The sequence below is a fragment of the Lepisosteus oculatus genome, chromosome 2 (assembly GCF_040954835.1).
Source record: "Lepisosteus oculatus isolate fLepOcu1 chromosome 2, fLepOcu1.hap2, whole genome shotgun sequence".
In the NCBI taxonomy this organism is placed as follows: Eukaryota; Metazoa; Chordata; class Actinopteri; order Semionotiformes; family Lepisosteidae; genus Lepisosteus; species Lepisosteus oculatus.
Window position 1 is genome coordinate 75,470,830 of NC_090697.1, and position 22,935 is coordinate 75,493,764.

Below are 22,935 nucleotides of genomic sequence, written 5' to 3' on the forward strand. Positions count from 1 at the left end.
TTTATGGCAACGTGCACCTTGGACTGTGAAGAGAGCTGATCACGTGCTAAACGTGATACGAGAAAAAAAAAAGAGTGAAGGAATAGCTGGTGGTCCTGTCTGTCATCCGATTTTGGCTGGAAAAACAAATGGGAGAGTCCAGACTGAACTGCGCAGCTGGAGAAGACATGTGGGGGTGCAGCACCTCTGCTTCCGGCCCGACTGCGCTCTGAAGCATGCTGCCAGGGGTGCAAAGAGCTGTTTCCGTGACACAGGGAGAAATGCAGATTTGAGATTAATGCTCTGGCCTCAATCCCATCAAAGCAATCTAGGAATACAGAAGGACGAGCATAGGGAGGGGGTTCAGAAACGGGGATGAGCTGTTTAGGTACCTTGTCCTATAATCATCAGCATTTTCTTCACCCACTTTATATCCAATTCAGGTCGCAATCCGGAGCCTATCCCGGCAGGCAGGTGGCGAAGGCAGGATACACCCTGGATGGGAAGCCAGTTAATTGCTGGGCACACACAGGCACAGACACTCACACCAGGACCTGTTTTCCCAGAAGCCAATTAACCCACCAGCATGTCCCTGGGCTGTGGGAGGACACCAGAGCGCCCGGGGGAAATCCACGCTAACACAGGGAGAACATGCAAACTCCACGCAGACAGCAACCCAAAAATTGAACCCGGAGCCCCAGAGCCGTAGGCAGTAATAACTGCTGTGCCACCATGCCAGCCTCCATGATCACCCATCAATAAAATAATAGACAGGCAGGCTGTCAAAAAAATCCAGGAGCACACGTGCAAAATATGAACCCAACTTCCTATTACATTTAGTCAACACTTTTTGGCGAAACGCGCTTTGCCTTTTCATGATCTCTCTCGCTGTACTGCACTCCAGACCTTTTACCGGCGGGATCCATATATTTTTCATTTATTGATGTACAATGATGCTAAATTAATACAGAGCTAGAAACAACCCAGGATGCAAACCGCATGCTGAAACGGGGTGAGCTCACTGCCAGCCGTGAAGACAGGCAGGGCACAGCACAGAGGGCAGATCGTTACTGCTGTTGCTATTATTACAGCCACGCAGTGTAAAGGCTCATAAGAGAGCATGCTCTTCTGAGAGCGCGAGAGGAACCGCGCAGGGCCTCTGTGCAGCAGAGCTTTCTAAGAAACGGGGATGTAAACTGTCATCCGAGCCGTGTGGGCCGCCTGGAAGCGACCTGAATAGCGGCGCGCTGACAGAGGGGGAGACCGAGCCCCCCCCCTCCCCCCCGCCTCTCTCTCTCCCACCCACTTGAATGGTGTGCTTGTTCTTGCTGCAGCAGCGGCAGCAGTTGAGTCATGCTGAGTGCATCCCGCGCGAACTGCCAAAAGAGCTCGGCGACCCCCCCCGCGCTCTTCGTCACAGGCGCGCTCCGCGGTCTGCAGCAGGAGGGAGGTGGTTGCGTCGTGTGTCGTCCTGACGGTCCTAGGATGTGTCTGTGTGTCAGTGTTGTGAATGTCCGCAGATGTTGCACTGACTCTATCGGCTCCGGCATTTTCTGTCATGGACCGGTCGTGCCAATAAAGCTGTTGCGATTTGAATTTTGCTGCCAGAGTGGCGTGGCGCTGTTTGCGTGCTCTGCCTCGCCCTGTCGAGCAGAAGGGCTGGAGAACGAACCTGAGAACAGGGGTTCGACCCGACTGGCTCACTTGCGGGCCAGCAGTTCATCAATCCGACTCCCCAAAGCAACCAGAAAACTGAAACTGACCCCAGGCTCCTCCCCGCCACCCTGTATTGGATAAGGAGGTCAGAAAATGGAAGGATGGATCTGTAACCTGGTGAAAAATTCCACACAGTGTTCTCAAAGCAGTCTCACTAGTGCCTTGCAAAGGTTTAACGTGACACCTCTCGAGCGTCCCCACATTGCCTAGAAGAAATAAATGATAAGTCAACGTAAATACCCAAGTCTTTCTCATCAGCTTTTTACACGGTTGACCGTGACATCTTACTTCCTCGTCTTGAGACTGTGCTGGGAGTTTCTGACGCTGCTCTCAAAAGGTTCAGGTCTTACCTCACTGATCGCTGTCCCTTTGTCTCTCTTAATGGGCGTAGGTCTGAAATTGGTCTTGTCAAGTCTGGTGTTCCTCAGGGCTCAATACTGGGCCCCTTGCTCTTCAGCATTTACATGTTTCCACTTAGTCAGCTTCTAAGATCACATGGCCTCAGCTTTCATTTCTATGCTGATGATACTCAAATATACATCCATACCACACCTGACACTGATGTGGCTGTCTCTATTCTATCTAATTGCATCTCTGGCATAACAACTTGGATGACTCAAAATTTCCTTCATCTTAACTGTGACAAAACAGAAGTCATGCTTATTGGTACCCCCCATCGACTTCGTAAAGCCAGTCCTGTAACCCTGTCTGTAGATGGCTCTGTACTTGAGCTTCAGTCTAAACTGAAAAACCTTGGGGTGATATTTGATTGTGGTTTAAGATTTGACCCACATGTGCAGCATATTGTCAAAACATATTTTTTCACCTCAGAAATATCACTTGACTACGCCCTATGTTATCACTAACTGTGGCTGAAAAGCTGATGCTCTACTCGCAGGGGTATCAAAATCTACTCTGAGCAAATTTCTGGGCAGCCTGAATCCTGACAAGGTCTAGTGCAAGCGATCACATTACTCCTGTCCTGGAGTCCTTGCACTGGTTTCCCGTCAAAATCTGTGGAGCCTTCTTCTGGCTCAGCGAGTCCTGTTTCGTGTGTAGAGTTTTTTTTTATGCCCTCATGCAGACTTTGCACTTGTCCGCAATAAAAGACTAAGCAATAAATAATACAAGTGTAAGCAATTAATTAAGTTACAGCACCGACAACGACCACTCGGCAGGTCCGCTTCCACACGGCAGCCGTCCACCCACCCACAGGCCGGGGACAGCACGGGCTCTGAGGGCTGAGTCCGCCCGCTTTGCCTGCAGAGCTAGAGGAGAGGTCGCGAAAGACCCGTGTTTTCATGTCCCTTCGCACAGCGGTGAAGTCAGTGGCGAGCCGGCCGAGCCTGAGGGTGACTCCATGCCGGAGTCGAGGGGCTGTGACGTCATCGGGGTCTTCGCCAGCAGGCGGTATCTGTTCTGTTCTGCGTGCGGACGGACTTGCACAACTTCATGGTTCAGCTTTGAAATGTGGACGCTACGCTAAAGGAGCTTGATATGATGTTAAACCTCGCAACGGGTAATAAGGTTAGAGAATCTTTAGATGGGATTAACCGGTCCGTAATACTGGGTAGGTATCATATTCGCAAAATAAAACAAAATGGTGTACAGTACGTAAATGTGTAATTTATTGTGTGGCATAGGACTGTGTGGTGTATTTTTGTTCATTTGTCTTCTTTACCTTTTGCCCTTTTGGCTGGATTTTGTTATGTTAAAAGTTTGGGGGAAAAATCGCCTGAATTCGAGTCCACACTCCCACAGAGCCGTTATTCCCGACATCGGGGTTTCCCGTGCACACGCGTGGGCTGGACAGAGTATTTTCTGTGTGTGCTGTTTTGCTGACTTCTTGGCTTTTGTTCCCCATTCGACCAGTGAATTTTCCGATGACGGAAGCGCCGTCACGCCGCTCCGACAGAAGCCCGGGTCGGTGCTGCGCTCCGAGCGGCTCGTAGGCTCGGTGTGATTTCTGTGGCTCAGATACTCCTCCTGCAATGCTGTGGGAATCCCGACAGATGCGCAGCTGTGCAAAGGCGCCTTCTTTAACGCCTTTTTAGAAACGTCCAGGCTGGAGAGCGCGGTTGCCTCTCTCTCCCCACCCTCGGAACTCCAGCAGGGGAAGCGTCTGTGTGTCTGTGTTACGTCGAATGTCTAATCGAACTAATCTGCAAACCCATTCAGTGACAAAAACAAAACAAACACTCCACTTTCTGCGTCAGGTCGCTCCGGCACGAGGCGAAGGTTTAGCGAACGGAGTAGTGTTGGTGCGGGCTCCCTTTCGTGCTTGGCGTTGTGCTGCCCGGTTGGTAGCGTGGGGACGGCTGTAATGCCGCGGGACTTGTGTGTGTGTGTGTCTTCAATCCTGAAAGCTTGTGCCCCCTCTTACCTGACACCATCGGCTCACAGGTGTACCGCACAGATACAGGGTCGACCCCGAAGGCACCGTATGACCGAACAGCACCAGGGTACCGCGCCGAGAAATAAGCACACCGACACTTGTACGAAGACAGGTTACGTCATGGAATTCTGAGGGGCCGTAGTGAGTGAAATATCATCCGTCTGACGTCACGCCCCCCAACCCGGGTAAAGCCGTTTAAAGTTAGGAATATTTACTCCTCTGTTAAAAGAGTGACATCAGCACCCATTTAACAAAAACATGAAACATTTTAACTGGTGAAAACGAAACTTGTTATAAAAAGAATGAGGTGTTGCATTTCGGAAATCCTCTTAAGATGTCAAAGTGTAATTTCAGGTTTCTTCACGATTCAGTTGTAAAAAGCTGTGGGATGTTTTTTTTAATCATCACGCAGCTTCAATCGCTGTGATAAAATCACAGTTCTGTAATTATGCCGCCCCAATGACACTGCGGAGCAGGCTGACTCAATGTTTGTGTGCGCCGTGGTTTTGTTTGTGTTGTGATAAGAAAAAAGAGAGAGAGAGAAGAAAGCAAAGAAAATAAAACCTTCCTTTATTCCACTAAACAGCTCATTGAGAGACACAGCACAGATCAGAAGTTCAAGGATAATGAGAGGGAGGGAGAGAGAGGAAAGATTGAACAGAACTCGGCATTCACTGAATAACAGTCCTCGGATATTTGGTCTTAAGAGAAATCACTACCGTTGGTTTGTAAGCAAAGAACATTTTTTTATTAATACGTGATAATCAAGTTAGCCGAAGGAGGAAGAAGACAAGAGTACAGACCCATGACAAGGAGATTAGAAAGTGAAACACACAGAAGCGAGCAAGACTTGTTCTTCGTGTGTAATTTAGGGGGATAATTTGAAAACTTTCCCAATTCGTGTGATTATGCTCACACACTAGACGAGGTCACAACGTCATTGGAAAATTGATGGCTGAAAAGTACTGAGAGCTGCCTTCTATAATGCTGAGAAAGAACAATTCTGAAAAAAAGCTTCATTTAAGAGTCTGTGCGCAAATATGGCCCGAGTGCTGCCTGGAACAAAATACTGTGGATATTTATAAGAGAGTGCAGGCAGCATACCTCTTTGCAAATCAGGAGTTGAAACTAATTAAATGACCACCAATTCACCAGCTCACAACAATTATTAATTATACCACTGTAATGAAGTGACAAATCTAGAGACGCGAAGAGACAGCGTTTTAAACAGAAATGGGACAGAAAACCGCAGGTTTCTTGTTCTGAAGACGACCTATAAACCTCTGCCCACAAGTGCATGCGGGGACAAAAAGATACAGATAAAGTGATAAAGATAAAGGTATTTAGGCTTTATTTTATTCACAAGAAACAGAACAAAGACCTCCTTATTTTTAGAGGAAACCGAAAAAAAACGTTTTCCACAGTCGTGTGCTAAGACGAGTCCGATGCAATGAGAACAGCAGATTTGGCCCGCGGTGGTTGAGCGGGAGCTATAAACTCCTGGTTCTGGAGCTTCAGGGGGAAGTTTCTACTCGTTTCAGTTTTGATTCTGTTCTTCAGACACAAGCCCTGCCACGGAGCCATCGGTGTGACCTCGGGCAACTGTTTGCTCTCTTCGTAAAGGTCAGCTTTGGCTAAAATGCAGGTAGTATTTGTATCACGTTTTTTATTACAGTAGCACTGCGGTTTTGCTCATGAACACCAAAGCAGGGGGATGCTGTAGAAAGAGAACACGTCTTGTCCAGTGCAATTAAAATCAAAACAGCCCAAAGCTGTCTTCATTAGCTGTTTGGTAGAAGGACCATTTCAGAGTACAGAGAAAGAAATATGCCAGATTACACCACCTTGTCATGGGTCCAGGGATATTTATCACCAGATGCAGAGAGCACTGAAACCAGTTTAAGTCTGTTCATGATGGATCTATTGTACAGGTTGAAGAGTCAAAAGTCAAGCAAAATCTATCAGGCTTGTTGGAAAAACCCCACAGATAGGCTACGGACCACTAGGTGCTACTGTTGCAACGAAGTTTTTTAAACAGATATAAAGGCAAAAAGCAAGAGTTTCCACCGCTATTGAATATATATAGAATGAGATTATATATCATTATGTAAAAAAAAATATTACATATATATGTGTGCGTATATATATATACGGTATAAAAAATTAAACTGGTTTAACTATTCGGTGCATTGAAAAAAACACATTTCTTTTTAAAAAAGGAACATCATATTTCATATACAGGTTAATTGAATATATATATATATGCTTTTTTAATTAACCAGGAAGATAAAGTTCACCAACTTCACAGAAAAAACATCATTAAAGAACCTACCACCGAACAAGAAGTCTAACCTACACCTCAGATTTTTATACCTCCAAAGCACTTAGTGGACAAGTCATGTATCAGCAGTGGGCGGGCAGGAAAAGGCCAGCTCTCAGTCAGTCACCCCTGACCCCACGTGCTCTCACGCACACAGGAAGTTGAAAACACTGGCTTTGACAAGGTCTGATGTTAAAAACAATTACCGCTAATAATTACATTGCAAAGCATAAACACGTGGTAAAGATAGGAGAACCTCAAAAAAAGGAAGGAAGAAAGAAACAAAACAAAGTTGAGGATATTTAAAAAAAACCCAACAAACACGAAGAGTCCGGGTGCCCACCCACATGCACATTTGCACTTAACAACCCAACGTGTGCTCCAGGGGGAGGCAGGTTTGCAGTGGAAGTGCTGGGAGGAGAGACTGAAAGGCTTCCCCTGAGGAAGCAGGGAGTGCTGGGAGCAGAAACGCCAGCGCCGCTGGGGTCCGGGAGCTGTGGCGCCGGGACCACGTGGTGGCTTGGGCGGGCCGGTTCTGGGACACGCTCTGGAAAGGATTCACTCCAGGAATCGAACTCCGCCTGCAGGGGCACGCACCCCACCCCCGGCACTCTGAGTGTAAAGGTGTTCTGTACCCCCTGCCACAGGCCCCCCTTGGTAAAACAGAACGAGAGGAAAAAAACAGCTTTTGAATCTGCTCTTTGTCTGATGGCGCTGGTATACCACTGTTTCTGTAGCTGCTAACTGGCTTTTCCGATTAAAATTCCCATGAGCTGGCGAGACTGACCAGCGGCAGCTAATTTAATTGGCTGTGGAGCTGGTTCCAGAGAACTCTTGAATACAGTATGTAACACTTGTGGATATCTTTTGATCCTATTTACCGTAACACTGTCTTCTCCTCACCTGTAAAAGCCTAAAACGTCAGGGAATACTTGACAAGGAACCCAAGGGGCAATTTAACTCTGGGGGTTTGATGTTGCTTGCTGAAGCCTGTCATTAAATCTCAGGCACCGACTCATGCCTAGAAAATGTATTGAAATTCCCAGCAATTTATTCATGGCACTGATCTCAGTACGACTTTGAAAGAAAAGCGGACTCTCTGATCTCGGTTTACCCAGAGAAGAGCAAGAGGCAACGTAATCCCTTTTTTTTTCTACAGGGAAACCTCTGACAGGCTTACAAAAAACAGCCGAAATAATAACCCAGAGAGGTGGGATCCCCTTGTAGTTGGCGTCTTCCCTGCCTTTAAGCTCAGGCCTGTCAGCAGATTTTACTCACTGCTACAGAAAAAAAGGGAAGTGAGATTTGCATCTGCGCGGTCTCTGGTAATGAGATAAAGGCCGTCGCTCACAGCCAGGAAGGCCAGCAGCATCTCAGAACAGGAAGTGCTGGCAATGGGCGGAGCCTCGCGCCTTGATGTGGTGACCTCACTTCCTCCAGGCTTCCATGCTGGTCTGCCGCCTCGGACTGAGCGTGTGTCATGTTGGGCGGTTGGAAAGTCTCTTTAGGACACTTGCTTCTCAAAGGGATGATTCTCTTTTTTTGGTGAAGACCTTTCCTACTGCCTTATGGAATGGATGCATGTGCGTGGCAGTAATGGGTTTTTGAAATACAGGTTCACTGCTTTGCCACCCAAGGCGACCACACTGCTGCTGATCTGCCCCAGCACTCGTGTCTTTAACAGCTCACAGCTGAAGAGTGCCAAGAGCTCTCCAAGCCAAGGCTAGCAGGAGGCAAGAGCAAGAAAACCTCATGGCATTCGAAGAGCGCTGCAGAAAAGCTCCCTGAAGGAGGGAAAAAAGAAAAGATTTGTTTCCGAGATGAAGTAGCATCCCAGCTCCCCCTCGCACTTTGACCGCTTTTCGCCATACGCCTCACAATTCCGAGATTCCCCGTCAGAGCGCTGATCTACCTGCTCCTCCCTGAGCGCCCCGGAGCGCCGGGAAAGGGGAATAGAGCTGGAAGGACTGAGGAGGCAACAGGTTTCATCCTCTACAGTGTGCAGCAGCCCTGTCCCCTCCCCTGAGCTGGACAAGTGCAGAGAGACACACTGAGAGGGAGAGAGGACACGTGGCTGGAACCCCCCAGTCCTGCCTGCCCCCCTCCATCATCTCTCACCAGACTGGTGCCGGCAGCCTCCCACTCACATTCCCGGGAGCATGGCGATCAGCACCGCTGCCCGATCCCGAAGCTCAGCCTCACCGGCGGGCCGGCGGTGACCCCAGCGCTCTCCGAAGCGAGCAGGACCAGGAGTCAAGGCTACGCATTGACAGGACAATCCACCTTTTCTTTTTTGTAAAGCAAAGAATCAATGTGGCAACAAGCACTGCCTCACGGGACCGGCAAATTCTCGGAGCGGACTAAATTTAGGTCAGGTTTTTTTTTCCAGCTATTCTGCTTCTAACGACAGTATAATGATTTCAATCAGCTCTTGGGTGACGACATCAGAACTGAGCTCTTGCACTAAATGGATTAAAGCATACACACACACGCATATATATATACAGGTATTGTATATATACACTATATATTCTACCTGTTTGTTCATCAGGTCAGTCACATTAGAAAAGGGTTTGACTGGGTCCTAGAAATTGTTTTAAGACAAGAGGGAACTGTACTGTCGCTCAGTCTGTCGCAGATGAAGCCCAGGCTGTTAGCGTGCTCTTGCAGGCTGGCCATGTTGTACAGTATGTTCCTGTCATGATGATACTGGGTCATGAAGCGTAAAACACAACACAGTCCTTCACAGCATCCTCAACTGACTGCTCGGTTACCCTGGGTTCCTAAGCAGAACGCGTCGATCCAGATACCCGCAAAACCCGGAAGTCCTATTTCTTCTCCTCAGGAGGAAGGGCTAGCAGGATTTTGTGTTCACCACACAGGTTTTCACAACAGGCCGCCAGGCCAGGCACCCGAGAGGCTTTGTCCTTCGGCTGCTTTCACACACAGCAACGTGGCGAAACCGCCGCGGACCCAGGCGCCCGGCAGCCACGGGTAACCTGGGCTTTCCAGCTTCAACAAACAAGCACATTTCCATCTGTGATCTCCCGATAGCGCGCAACGCAACAGGCAACTAAAGCCAGAGCAGAAGGGTTCTGAAATCTGAAGGGCCTGATCTGCCCCTTTGGACAAACAGCCCACCTAATCCCTGGGCTCCGGACCAGGCAGTTCACCCACAATGACCACAGGGCCCACTGTGATACACATCCCACCCCGTCACCGCAGACTCTTCGGTTCCACCCCTACAAAATTTCCTTTCAGGTTTCACATCCTGCCAGTTTTTAAAAGTTCTGGGCGCGGCGCGAGCGGTTTTCAATCCGTCAGCTTCCGCACGGTGTGTCAGGGCATGCCACAGGCGGCCCCCACCTTTCCCAGCCTTCCCCGGTTTCTCCAGGCCCAGTCCCACACGCCGCACGGCGGCGCGGGACAGAAACTCGCTCCTGGGGCTCCACAGCCCTGCCCTTCCAGCTTGGGCATTCAAAACGTGTTCAACGAACAGGAAAAGAAAAAGATAAAAAGTTATTTCAATTGTGCTAACTGGAGATGTACAGTATAACAGCATCTTTCAGAATCCTTCTGCTTATCTCTTTAACACAAACAACTCGCAAACACAGAGGGAAATTAAAACGACTTGATCAGCTAAGAAACAGAACTGATATTGATTCCCATAGCAAAGATAACAGCGAACAAATGTTTCTACATACTATATGCTCAGTATTTATTGCATGTTGTTTTACTCCATCTTTCCTAAAACACTTTAAAAATATATATATATAATCACAGTTCATCAAGTTCATTGCTTGCAGTGAATATTTAGCACAGTAATGGTAACAAAACATTAAACATGGAACAGTAAATTAAAGGGCGAATAATGCCTTGGCTTCTACAAAGCAATGGAGTTTGTCATCGCAAAGACTTGGCAAGAGTACTGTTATATCTTTGATTTTGTTCATAGAGAATAGCTTGCTGCACTTTATTTTGGCTAATTCACTCATCTGTTTATTTAGCTATGTAAATAACATGCCGAACAAGGAAAGCTGAAACAGACCTGTCAGACTTGGGGGTCTTTGGTCGCAAAGCTTATTCCTTTGTAAAAAAAAAAAACAGTGCAGTGTAACTTCATACCACAACATGGGCTGAAACAATAAGGAATATCTACATACTGGAATGGAGCACAGCCCAGAAGCTACAGCGATGAGCCAGTGCTTCACACTGCGTGCACAGTGAAGAGGAGGCAGCGTTTCGGGCTCAGCCACACTCCCGCGAGGAAGGATCAGATGAAGGTGCTGTCGCGAGGGTGCAGCTTCACAATCCACAGCCGCCTGGCAGGCAGGGCCTGCTCCAGCGCAGCCAAAGCTGGGCAATTAAATCTGTTCAGCTGAGCGGACGCAGACGCAGGCGAGGAAGGAATCTAAAGCTGATTGTTTTATAAAGGTGTGTGTGTGTGATGGGGGGGGGGGGCCTGGGGCAGGGGGCTTTATTTTTTATTGTCTTTTCCCAAGGCGTTAATGTACCTGGGGGGCAGTCAGGAGGGGGAAGCACTTCAGTGGTGGATCTCTTCCCAGTATGTCATGTGCTCTGGGATCTTTTGGGATGTAAATGCAATAGCTTATGACTGTGACCTCACTAATCACACTATGTTCATGCAGAATGAATCACAGTTTTCTTTCTACAGTGCAAACACAGTAGTATACCACTAGTCCTAGAACATACTAGCGCCACACTACACTAACTACACTAAAGATGTCCATCCATTTCTAATCACTTTTTCCAATTCAGGGTCGAGGGGGAGCCTGAGCTTAAACCAGCAAGCAACGGGCGCAAGGCAGGGTACACCCTGGACGGGACGCCAGTCCATCACAAGGCACACACGGACACTCATACCAGGGCCAATCTTCCCAGCAGCCAGATACACTACCAGCATGTCTTTGGACTGTGGGAGAAAACTGGAACACCTGGGGGAAACTGACATGAACATGCAAACTCCACACAGACAGCACCTCCGGCATTGAACCCAGGGCCCCAGAACTGTGAGGCGGCAGTGCCAACTACTGCACCACTGCCCCTCCATAACTTTAAAATCAGAAAAACTACCGTGTTCATTATCTACAGCGCAGGACAAAAACAGTATTGGGCCCAACCTACTGTACTGTACATGTCTTAAACTCCTCACTGTGAATATTCCTTTTTGTAAAACTGCAGAGAAAACCTTCTTTCAAGAAAAACAATGCGCAGCCTGCATGAAGGAAGCCACTCCAGGCAGCTCTCTCGCCCGTCTCCCTACGTAGTTCACATTTCCGTTTCTGAAATAATTAAAGGAAAGATGAGACTCTCCAGTACACGGAGAGAGAGGGGCAGAGAGAGCAGGAGAGAGGCAGGAACAGAAATCAGTTAGTCTGGATCAACATATTGCTACAGCCTTGGAACTCTCAAAGCCATTTACTGCCAGGCACTTGCACACTGCCGGCCAATTGGGTCCATGCTGTTGGCAGCAGAGCTGGCACCACGCTGCTACAGCAGTGCCAGACAGCGAGCATGGAAGACAGGAATACTGTGCCATTGGAGATCAGAAAAGTGACATGAAACTGTATTCTGAAATCTGGAAGGTAACTACGTCATTGTTTTTTTAAAAAGAATAAAGCCAAACCCAATGGTAACAGACTCAAATAAAAGAATCCTGAGACAAGCTGATAGTACAGTAGGAGGCTCCAGAATACAGATTGTTACAACTTTAAGGTTTTTAAAAAATGAGGTTGTGTTACTTTTAATAAAGTCATACCACATTTTACATTCTTTTTTAGCTGATGATAATCAATAATGATGATCCATTTATTAATAGAAAGGCATTTATTCCCAGTGAGGGCCAACCTGGAGCCTGTCCTGGAGGCTTAGAGCACAAGGCTGGATTACACCCTGGATAGGACACACACCCACCCCGGACAGGACAGCAGTCCATCACAGGACACACACCCACCCTGGACAGGACCCCAGTCCATCACAGCACGCACACCTTGGATGGGACACTAGTTCATCACAGGACACACATATCCACCAAGGACAGGACACCAGTCCATCACAGGACACACACACACACCCTGGACAGGACAGCAGTCTATCACAGGAAACACCATGGACATAAAGCCAGTTTGTCACAGGGCACAAACACACACATCAGAGACACCAGCGAACACAGCCAGTCTGCCTTTAGCAGGTGAGAGGAAACTGAAGCACTAGGTAAAAGCTCACACAGAGAACATGCACACTGCGCACAGAAGCTGCCCCATGCACCTAACCATGCCACCCATATTAGTATAGCTAAATTTACATTATGATTTAAATTAATATTGTACTGTGAAGATTAATATATGTCGGTCATATTCTCAATTATGGATTTTTGTAATATCTGGGAAACTGAAAAAAACTTCTGACCTGTTTCTTAAAGGACTTTTTAATGGTGATCAACCATTTGATTTTTTTTACTTTGTTAATGGAAAACGTCCATCTCAGATTCTACTTTAAGAGCCAGGCTGCTGGAACACAGAAGTTCAATGCCCCTGTCATGTGGTTTCTGGGGTGTTCCTCTGGGAGGCGCAGTCCTGGCTGACATTATTTATCTATTTTCACTTTCCATTTATACCTTTTTGTGTCGGTGTGTTTTTCAGTTTTCAGCTATGTCTAAAAAATGTCTGTAATACAACAGATCTCCTGCAAATATCAGAGCTGACTGCGGTCTTGAGAGCTCTGCATGAACTGGGGATCCTTAAAGACAGAGGCTCACATCTATATATTCACACATTAGTGATCAACACTTGTTAAAACATACTGAAGGCACTGTTTCTAAGAATGGGCCTGAAATATGTCTACAAAAGCCTTTAAAATATTTATTCAAGACACCTTTAGATTTTAATTTACAGGATTTTGCACACATAAAATGCACTTTTATTACATGAATTCTATAATTTTACACTTACATGTAAGCAACTGAAAATTAAAAAAATAGCTAGTTTGAAATATTCTTTTGTATACATGTAGAACATACACCTTTGGCATCAATAAGAAAAACGGTGTGTTTTTGGCATTGTCTGTCTACATTTTCAAATCTGTGGCACACTTCAAGTCTATTTAAAAAAAAAATTCAGCAAGGTATCTCAAGCTGCTACTAAGACATCCCATGCGTCTTACCATAGATATGTGTTTTTTATTCATGTTTGAAATGAACTGCATGCCAGTTTATTACAGTCAACAATAAAACTTCTGTTGTGACAATCTTCCGTGATTTTCAGATGCGCTGATCTGATTTTATCTGCACAAAACATCTAAACCACAGAAGCTTTGCACTACTGTCGGACTTCTGAAAACTAAGGAGCAAAGGAAAGACACTGTTATAACCCGACACGCACAGAACCCTTCGGGATTGCTGTTTCAGAGCGTGTCAGTTTCCTTCCTCTAACAACATTGCCCACGTTATGGACCTGTGCAGTTCTTGCAGACTTGAGGAAGGCCAAAGCAAAGAACAGTAAGAAAACTGCCATTTTGAAATACAAATTCTGATCTGTGGATTATTTTGACTGCTTTGTCTGTAAAACCCCAAACAGTGACGTTCGCCATTTGTTCACGAATGCCACACAGCTTTCTGGTAAGAGCAAAACAGTCTATACCTCCCTCAGTCAGAACGGTTGACTACATCACTGCCTCTGGAATGAGGATGCACTGGGTATTACATAGAGACTGAGTCTGTGATGCTGTAACGAAGCATTTGCATTAAAAGGGTACTGGTGAAAAAAAAACACAGGCCTCAGAGCAATAGATTCGCTCGTCATGGAGCTGCCTAGTCTCATTAAAGTTTAGAAAATAGAGAAAGAGCGCAAAAGTCAAACTGTGTTTTTGGGTCACTTTTTAAACAACACAAAACCAATCAGATTTGGGAGAGAATTCCGTTAAAGGTGGATACCCAGGTGAAAAAGAGCCTTGTGATAGCCCTGGTACTAAAGTAGTTATTAAGGAAGTATCACCCACCAGTATACCACAGTATTGTGGCTGACAACATTATCATGGTATTTACCAAGGTTGGTGCTATAATAATCACCATAATGTCATAGGCAACATGTTACGACTTAATGCAATGAGATTTATGTGGATTAAACTATAGAATACAGTTCCTTAGTTGGACACATTTGTACTTTATTATGGTGATATTTTTTAAATTTGGTAGATTCTTCAAAAGAACAGAAATAGTGCAAAGCCCTTCCCTTCCCTTCCTTAGAGATTACGTACAATATGTGATAAAGAAGCACTGCAGCATTCCCTGAATGGAGAAATAAATTGTCTTTCCCAGACGTTTATAAAAGGAGGTATGAGTAATGCACTATTTTTTTATTTTTTTTTTAAATTGCTTTACAATCAGAATCTTCAGCCAAAAGTAAGTGCAGCAAGAACGAACTCTTCAGGAAGTCTTGGTACACCAATTCAATATGAAAACCAATAACTTTCCCTCCCCTGCTTCTTCAGTCTGTAGTAACATGATCTAAAAATATCTATGTATACAATGTGTTACTATATATATACACATATATATGTGTATATATATGTGTATTTAATGGAGACACTGTAAACACTAAACTACATGATAAATGACATTCACTGAAAAGTTAAAATAAAACTAAGACATTCATACACATTTTCTTTTCTGAAAAAGGTGCACATATTCTACGAAACTGCAAGGCAAAAAAGGGATTTCCTAAACTAAAGATAATGTACATAAGAACGAAGAGTATGTATGTATTTACAGCCAGTGGATGCTGCTGCTTTTCGTTTTTGAACAAGGAGGCTGGGTGAACTGCCACGCCACATCTAAGCGAGCCAGCTGGCAGACCGGCACGACGCGACAGGCCAGGCTGTAGCCTGACACAACATCCACAACTTGCAAGAAAAAGCAAAAACTACTAATTTGCATACGCTGTTATAGAGATTCAAACTGGTTATGACACAGAAAAGCAATATTTTCAAGTTTTTTTTTTTTTTTTAAAGAGGGGGGTTGAGGGATCAGCAAGCTAAGTTTCTTTCAGCATCACTTAAACCGGGGTTAAAATGCCTTTAGTTCTCAATTCCGGATTCTGTGGGAATGACCAACATCTCAAAAGCCCCTCCGGAGAGTGACTGAGACGCACTTCACCCAGCCTCCAAAAGAGCAGGACAGGAGCTGCGCGAGAGGCTTTCTGACAGCCCCGCATGGCTGCGCCTCCACACCGTCCTTGCAGCTCCGGTTCAGATTGAGTTGACAAAAAACAAGAACAGGTGACACGCACTCGGAGTCAGGCCGGGGACAAAGTTTCATACTGTACATTACGTAACACACCACCCGAATGCCAGGAAAAGGAGTGGAGAGGATAGCTGTCTGCGACTTCACACACACAGAAAGCTACAGGGGCTCTGTCCTCATTTCTCATGCTCAGACTGACCACTGAGGGGGGCAGAGGGAGGGGAGGTTACACATCCACACACAGGGGTTCCCACCAATCAAATCCTCTTCAGATAACCAAGAGTAACAAGCAAAAAAAAAAAAAAAAAAAACCGACTGGGAAACATTGTTAATAAGGACTGAAGTATCAACCTCAAATCGCTATGTATGTACAGAAGACTCTTACCAGAACATTTTTAAGTCTATCATCAGTTCACAATCATCACATACTACTTGTTTAGTTAAACACACTAAAAAACATTGTAAAATAATCCTTTTTTATCTTGCAAAAGAAAAAAACCACATTAAGCAGTTACTGTGACCCTCTGAACCTCCCCTTACAACCTGCCTTTGTTGCTTAAGCATGGTGCCAAGTAACCAGGTCAGGAGGAGGAATCTCGCAGACCAGAGAAGAATACAAAGTCCGGTCTTCAGCAAGAGGAAAACTAATCTTCTGTTTCTCTTATAGATGCTTCAAAGGCCGCTTAAGATGAATCTATGCTGTAGATGCATCAGTGCTGGACTGCGCCCATCGGGCTAAGTGAGCGCCAGACTCAAAGACAGAAGCCGTCAATTTTTATATTCCCAGCAACGCAGGCGATTCTCCCGGACGTGGCACACAGAGGGCAGCTGCAGCAAACGCTCAAAGACGCAAATGTGAGGAAAACTAGCTCCTGACAACTGAGGCATCCCTTAGCCATCCACTGTCACAACAGAGTTCGTGCACAGCACACTGCAGCCAGAAGCCCTTCCACTCCCCCTTCCAAAACAGAACACAGACCTACAGAAGTTCAGGAGCACAAGGTTTTGGACAAAAGTAAAAAAAAAAAAGATGTCTCCATTCACTGGTCAGATTCCTTGAAGATTTTACTCTTGGCTTTTATGCAAAAGAGGAGCATCTTTTTTTGTCCCTATCCCCTCCCCCCTTCCTATTCACACAACACACACACACACACGTGACATAGGTAAGGCCGGATGACTGAGGAGCTACATCGTGAGCGTTTCTGCACTTGAGCACGGCTACATGCGTGCTCCCTGCTCCTACAGAGGCTGTCAGCCTTTCTTGAAGCTCAGATGGGACTCAAAAGATTAGTTTTCCTCTTTGCCTTTATAAAATAAATATTTTACAGTGGAAGAAACAGCAGGCGAGTTTTTAGCTTGTAAAGTTTAAAACCATTCATATTTACTCTTCCTTAGTTTCGTTTGTTTTTAAGGGCAAACTGAATAAATGACAGATTATCATAAAAGCAGTCAGACACTGCAGGAGTTTCAGTATCAGGAAGGCAAGGATTTGGCTGGGTTACAAACAAGTGACCTTTGAGATGGAGATTGTTGTTATTTTTTTTTGCAATTAAGTTGGACTACCCACCTCTTTATTTATTTCACAAATTAAAACAAAGTCATACAAAAAATAAAAATAAACATGTTGGAAGTCGGTGAAATAGACAAAAAGAGATGTGGGCATCCAACAGGCAACATATCTTTATAAAGTGCAGATTTTTTTTTCAGAACTGGCCAAGACAAAACATTCATTTATTTCAAATATTGAAAAGGTGGAGATGCAAAGGCAAAGACAGGGCTAACAAAGACCAAGTGCTGATCTGAAGAAGGAATGTAAGAGGAATACTATACAACTGTTTCTGTTCAATTTTACAGCAATAAATCAAAGATCTAGGCTGAAATAATGGGAAATCGCAAAGTCTCTTTTGCCTTCACCATCATTTGCTTATTGAAGTTAGTCACTAAACAACAACATTTCAACCATGCTAAGCATATTCTGTCTAGGCTCCTAACAGCAGTTGATCAATTACAACCATAAAGACACTTCTGAGACCTATCACTCCTATAAAGAGACTGACATTAGAAAGCAGGCTTATGGGGGAACTGTAAATTTTAATTACCACTTAGTGACTTCAATGATGTTGCCCCATGAAAAAGATCCTTTTGGACTGAACCTTAGTTTTGTGTAACTAAATGATTCTACACACAGTATGCTTGCAGATGGTACTTGAGTCGCTGTGGATCTAATTGAAACTCTCGACTAAAGTGGGATGGAACACAGTGTTCTCTTCCTTTGGTCCCAGGAACCTATGACAGACTGTTGTTATCAACGATTTAGCATGCTCTATTTAAAAGGCAAGTCCCTTTCTTAAATACGTACAGAATGACTTTATAATTAAGGGTAATTTATCATTGTGGTATAAGAGATTTAACATTTTAAATAGGTTTTATTTTTTGGATTAATCAGTGAGGTGAATTTGTTCTTCCTGTTAATTTATGTGCTCGTATCATACCATACTGTACAGGAAGGAAATACAGAATTTAAAAAAACACTAGATCTACACATTTGTAATCATATACTCTACTGTAGCACAAACCGCTGAGAATATTAAGCTTAACAAATCCCAACTGCCTGAGATGTCTACACACGAAAGGAACATCACTTAACAGAGACACTGTAACAGTATGCACAACAGGGACGTCATATCCTTTTGGGTCCTTTTCAAAGTGTGTCAAAACCATTTTTATGTAACATTTTACAGTGCAAAAATGTCTCTCAATGCCAAACTTCTTGGAAAGTAACAAGAAACCAACAAAACAGCTCTAAAGGAAATGGAGTATGAATTTGTTTTTGCAAGGAACTCTTTGATGGTTCCAAGAAATCTTTGATGGTTAATTCAGCTAAAAAAGACGTTCCAGTTCCTGTTCCTGTTCTCGGCCATCAGGTGACACCAAGAAGTGTAACCGGCCAATGTTTTTCTGGCACAAGTAGTGGAAGGTTTTACCTCATGTTTAAAATACGGTCGTCACTAAGCTTCTCTGGTATAAACCAATGTTAACTCAGTGCAGCCAGGAATGGAAGCAGTAGTGTAAGAGAGTGACTCTTCACCGTTCACACACACAGGATGGGAAAGCTGGAGATGCTTTCTGTCAATGCATTGGCAGTATCTGTTGAACGCCTGTGAACAGAAAAGCAGTCTTTTGCTCTCTCCAAGAGGAACAATAGGCCAGTGTGCCGAGTCTCTGGCAGAGACACTGACCCAAGGGAAATCTGGCTCAACCCCAGACTGACTGCATCTGATCTCACTGGCACAGGGACAGAGGCACCATTTTTGCTACAGACAGAAGAAGACACAAAAACATACCTCCCAACATGGCTCCGTAATTCTGAGAAACCACAAACAATGCGGTGTTTATAGACTGGGAGGAAAGCAATATTTAACACACTATAAACCTGCTTAATTACCAGAGCTTTGGAGACCATTTGAAATTTCAGATTTCCTACACGAAAATAGGCAGTGCCCTTTTTTCAGTTTTCTGCTGTCTCGTTGACATAATTTTCAAATCAAAACTGCTTTTGCTCAGTGTGGCGCTCACTTACAGTTGGAAGTAATGCTCATCGATGTGGAAGTACAAATAAAAGATGGAAAATTGGAAGATAACCGCAATTAACACTTAATACTGTACTGTAAACGTCTCTTTTGAAAACACTAGCTCTGATGTGTCCTGGAAGGCGACCGCACTGAAGTACACACATTCATAGGAGGGGGTTCCACAATGTACTAATCAGAGAACCTTGAAGACATTTACAGCAAACCTGAAACAAGGAACTAGGCACCACCCTTACAATCTTATAACAACTGAAAAGATAACCACCATGCAATCAAAGAAAACCACGATACAAACAAAGAACACGCAGAATGGAGCACTGCAAGACTACATTTTTTCAATGAGTTACTTTAATCCTATGTTACCCCAGCTGCACTAGATCACGTTTAAACTCAAATAAAACCTCTTTAAGACTCCTTTAAACAAAACAAAAATCTGTCTCTGTGCAGTTGTTCTGCAAATGACTGCTGTGCATATCGTACTTTATTGACTAGACCCAATCTTGAAAATTTTTTCAACGGAAAATCTCTGTTCTTAATTCCAGTAATACAACATCAACGGTAAGCATCAATGCAATGTGCTTGAAAATCAAGTCATATTAGCCCGTCTTAGCCTTTTTTTTTTAAATAGTTTAAAAGTTTTTATATTTTTGATCAAAGGCCACTTCTATCACCCAAGTCCATCTCCAATGCAAGGCACTATCCCTTCTGTTGCAGCCAGGCTGTCTCGGTACTTTTCATAGAGGGGGTTTCATCAGTTGCTTGAAGTCAGTGCATATAGCACAGATACCACAAAACTACGTTAGCAAGACTTCATGCCGCCAGGAGGTTTGGTTTTTAAATGTCTTTTATTCTTAAATTCTCTGTTTAGCATGGACACCAACCTAAAAGGGCTGATGCTGTTTTTTTTTTCCCCAAAAGGCTCTTCCCCAGACAACTTAGAAGTTTCTTTTGAGTTCTGCTTTCCACCTTGGGCTTCCCTTGCGCAATTTTCCGTGGCAGATACCTCCTCCCAGCCAGCGTGACGGGGAACAGGCATCTGGGGTGAGTGAGTGCTCAGAATCGTGCATTGGCGTAGCCCCGTGGTCTATGGAGTCAAGGGGCCACACAAAACGAAAACCTTTGAGACGTGTAAACAAACTTCAAACACAGCTGTGCCTCGATTATGCTTTACTTACAGGTCAGATAGGTTGAAGTGTATTTTTTGTGTGTGCCTTGAAGTTATTACATAGCCCTTTGTCGAGCAAGGATGCTCATATCCTTAGAAGCCCTGTCCCACATGTTGGGGTCCAGGTTAAAGGGAAGCAAGCCAAGGAGGAAAACAGCCCAGGACTACCTAGGTTTTCCAAACAAATATGTGGAAAACTGTGCCCTCAGATCAGCCAGGGCTTCATCTAGGAACTTCAAGTTGCTCCTTCTACGAGTTCCCACCCCATGAGGCACAGAGCTGGATTACTGGCCGAACTGTAGCTGTACTGCAGTTCAAGCCACTGCCATCCATTTCCAGTACAACCTTTTCAGGGTTGGTGCTGTGTGCAGGAGTACAAGTTGAAATCTGCTCTTCACGGTCCCCTGCGCAGTGCATATCATAGGGGAGTAAGAGGGATATTAGCGGTGTTACTTATTAGAGAATTGGGCTAATCAGGAAAAAAAACTATGAAATCGGGAAATGTTTACAAACATTTCTGTGCTTCTTTGAACACTCACGATATAACTAGCGGTACTAACCTGGGAGGCTGGGAGACTACTGCACATATGGTCACTTCAATAATTATTGCATACACATACTTCTCAATTCCTTTACGTAATAATGTTGGTGTAATTATTTTTATATATAAATGCAGACAAGTGCAAATTTCATGATGGTAACACTTTTGCTGGAAATGGAGTGTGGCATCAACAAAGCAGTATTAAAATTGTAGCATGCTTGATTAACGTTTTGCTACATAGTTGCGGACTGGAATCACAACTCAAAAATGAAACCATCTTGCCTTTATAACCATCTTTACAATCCAACTGAGAGGTACTTTTCATTTAAAATAGAAACAATTTCTTCTAGTGCATGCAAACAGAGAGTACTAAAACATTATGTAGGTCTCAACCTCCAGGCATTAACTGAAACCATGGAGTGTAACTGTAGATAAACTAACAGCCTGTGTGCCGAAAACAGGAGAGGGCCTAATTATTATTGTTAGTAGCAGTATTTCAATTATATGTATTTTTATATGGTTTCTGTTTTAGATAAGGTGCTTTCTCACATGAAAAAGAGAACAATTGAAATAAACCTTTGTAAACACAAATATATTTGAAAGTATTTAAAAAACGCAAACCACAGAGATAAGAACTTCCCAGAGTGGACTTTGGCCACTCAGAATCGTGCCTTTTGGTTAACGTCTTCGGTACCAACAAGGATCCGATTCACATTCCTGATAACACAGATATCACTTTTGTCTGTGACAGACACACATTTGATAAGAGTGGAAAAAGCATACTTATTGATTTGACAATGATCATCATAACATGGAGGTTAAAATCTATTAAAAAATATCACTGTATTATCTTATCACCACTTAAAATAAATAATGTAATAAAAATATATTCTTTTTAAAACCTCAATAAGTATTCTTATTCTAAAAAATGTAAAAGGAATTACTGTTTATAGACTGCGAAGGTTATTTGATTCATATCTAAATTTTTACCCAGTTCTCTTGATCCCACTATAATGCATTAACAGATATGATCAGCTCCTGTTATTTTGTGAAATAAGTACCCAAAAACCTGCATTTATTGTCAGTTTTGGGGTGTTTTAACAATTTAACTTAAAAGTCAGCTGGGAGTCTTGAGTCATTCTCTGCAAACAGGAAGCCTGTTTGCACAAGTTAGCTTATACATAACCGACTACACAAGCAGATATGTAGACTGTACTTCAGTTTTGAATTTATAGCACAAGAACAATTCTGCATGAGTGCTTTATTAAGTAAACTGAATTGTAAACTACAGTGCTTACTTACATGACACCAAAGTCTCCAAAATCTATATTCAGTAATACAAGTATAAAGGGACCGATACCCTTTGTTTCATAACTGGACTGTGCAGGGGCACCACCATGCTGTCCCTGGAGGGACAACAAACAAGTTCTGAGAAAAACCTTAATCTCTCCCACCTGTTTGGAAACCTAAGCAGGGTTTGTGTGTGTGCAGTCAGTGCTGAAGTATGCTCTAAATGGAAGATCGAGTTTTCACTTTCTTTTCTAAAAAGCCCTGACTTAACCCCTAGCCAATCAGTAGGAAGTTCTTATCACACTGTGGTAAACCTTGTTTTTTCTTCGAAGCTTCAAAGGAATGGGGAGCACCAGACTTCTGCTATCACTCCAGCCTCTGAATCTTTGGCAGGCTTGAAGCTACAGGCAGGGATGAGAGTCAGGACTTCCAGCCCTACAGAGCATGAATGAGGGTTTGGAAAAAAAAACAGCACTAGGCTTCCACTTGTGGTGCTGCTGCAGCTGTTCAAGTAACATGTTTCTTCTCAAAGTCAACACCCAGATAACTTCGTCAAATTACTATTCTAATTCATTAAGAAGTCTCTTTCACCTTGTTCTTACCTTCTTTTCACTAAAGGGTGTAAATGACATGCTGCTCTGGGGTACCTCAGCTTTTCATTGCCCTCCGACATCATGGGT